Here is a 2,352-nt window from a genome sequence, read left to right as displayed (position 1 = left end):
ATAGTGAATTGGCTTCTTGGGACATAGAACTTGAGTTGTTAAACCAGGATGATTGTATGTTCGGATTTGTCCAAGACAGTTAGTCCTGGTGTCTGCACATTATCCCCAAGTAATTATTCACAGCATGTCCTTTCGTTCTGAAGTTTGTCTTGTTTTGGGTGATTAATTACATGGTCATCTGACCCTTAACACATGGGATTTGGCCCCAGCCTGGGAGAACTCATTCATTGTGTTTCTGGTTGTCATTATGAGTGGGGTGATGTTCCTTTTTGTGATATTTCCCTTCTTCTTTGGTCGGTTGGGATTACATTGTATTTAAAGCTTTGAGAATGATACCTGGTTAGACAATGGCCATTAAGTAAAGAGTGGCAAGTATTATTGTTGTTGTGGTTGCCATAATCTTCTGTGGAAATGGTGATTTCTGCTGTTAGAAGGGTCCTGCAATATGGGAGAACCACAAATTGACCAGAATGTTTAACTCTTCTATAGGAGGAAAGGAAATAATTTTTGGATGCCTGCTCTAAGCCAGCCTCTGTGCTGGATACTCCTTATATGGTTCTTTTCAACAGTGTATTTAGATCTGTGTTTCTTTTGTTTGTTTGTACCTTTTTTTTTTTTTTTTTTTTGTGAGAAATAGGGACTTTATTAGGCACAGAGTGTGACTGTTGGGCAGAATTACAAAATGGCTACTGGACTTCCTCCCAAGCTGCAGTGCAGTACTCCAGGGGAAGGAGGAGCAGAGGAACATTTGTTTTCTCTGTCCTCCGCCTTCAAGGCTGCATGCGGATGGCCCCACCCAGCCTCATGACCTCTCCATTGATGAGTGGGTTCTCGATGAGGGCTTAAATCAGATGAGCATACTCAGCAGGGTCACCCAGGTGGCTGGGGAAGGACACCTGGCTGGCCAAGAAGTTGCACACTTTTCTGGGAGGCTGGTCAGCAGCAGGGTGCCAAATAGGCCTGGAGCAGTGGCCATCACTGGGAATCCCAGGGGAGCTCGATGCCGAGCAGTGGGCAGTGTTATGCTCACTATGACCCCCTTGGAAGCAGAGTAAGCAGCTTGTCCAGCCTGGCCCTCAAATGCAGCCAGTTCTGGCAGTGTTGATGATGACCCCACATTGGCCTCCCTGGTCTGGTTGATTCTGGCCCATCTCACCAGCCACTAGGTGGATCACATTGAAGGCGCCTATGAGATTACATTGAGAACTTTGCTGGAAGTCCTTCAAGGTATGGACCTGATTCTTCTTGAAGTCGTATGTCTTAATGGCCACTGCAATGCCTGCACAGTTGACTGCCACATCCACGTGGCCAACTTTCCTTTTGCTAGAGTCAGGGCTGCTTGCACGGCCTTCTTGGAGGTCACGTCAGCTGGGGCGAAGGCACAGTGCTTCCCTAACTTCTTGGCTTGGGCCTTCCCATCGGAGTTGGGCGGGTTCAAAAGCAAAGCAGTGGCCCCTCGCCCCACCAGCTGCTCCACCATGGCCAGACCTGAACTGGAGGCTCCTCTGGTTATTAGAGCCACCAGGTCCTCATGTTCTGACATGCCACAGCCATCTTTAAATCTGTGCTTCTAGACATGGTTTTTTTCTCCTCTTGCTTGTAATTCTGGCTCCAACCCTTATTGATGGGTGACTTCAGGCCAATCACTGACCTTGGTGGACCTCAATTTTCTCTTTTGGAGGAGCTTGTTTAAAATGGGAGTTCACATTCAGTTAAGGTGATCAGAGAGTAAGCTCAGAATGGGACTGTAAGGAAAGGTGTGATTGTATTGTTATCTTTTGTCGTCTGAAGAAAGAGGGCTTCTAGAGCAGGCTTTGCGATCATGCCCCTGAGACACCATCGATACCTCCAGTGTGCTGCTTTGTAACCATGGGTACGACACCCACACCACCTCTGCTCACGCATCACGGCTGGGCTGGGGGCTTGACCACAGCCCATAGCACCACTGGACTCTGGTTTAGCATTCGGGATTCAGAAGTTGGGCAAGATGAGAAGTGGTTTTTCTGCTGGCTGCCGTTTTTGCTTTGTCTTCTCTCTTTAGCACATGACAGGATCTGGCAGAGGTAGTGGTCAGGGGAGTCTGAGGGGGGAAGTAACCTTTTCTCTCATTGGGGGAGATTTGTTCCATTGAAACATGAAGTGCAACTTCGCACGGCTGGGCCCTAGCTGGCCTGCAAAGGTCAGTGTGTTAGCAAACAAAAGTGTTCTTATGTTTTTGTCAATGAAAATTCAGTAAACCGCAGGAAGAGATGACAGTACCTTTCCCACTTCATTCACATGAATGATAATGAACTCCATTGTAGAGCAAGCCTTTGGGCATTATCTGATGCTATTTCTGCTGGCCAGAATTTG

At 47.6% G+C, this 2,352-nt stretch overlaps 1 pseudogene; it reads right to left on the bottom strand.

Moving 5' to 3' along the window:
- Positions 1 to 770: 770 nt before the first annotated feature.
- On the bottom strand, positions 771 to 1,543 carry LOC116639591 (annotated as a pseudogene).
- Between the last annotated feature and the right edge of the window lie 809 nt (positions 1,544 to 2,352).

The sequence above is a fragment of the Phoca vitulina genome, unplaced genomic scaffold (genome assembly GCF_004348235.1).
Source record: "Phoca vitulina isolate PV1807 unplaced genomic scaffold, GSC_HSeal_1.0 scaffold18, whole genome shotgun sequence".
Lineage (NCBI taxonomy): Eukaryota > Metazoa > Chordata > Mammalia > Carnivora > Phocidae > Phoca > Phoca vitulina.
The sequence above is the reverse complement of the archived record's forward strand: the minus strand, read 5'-3'. Positions and strand labels throughout refer to the sequence as shown.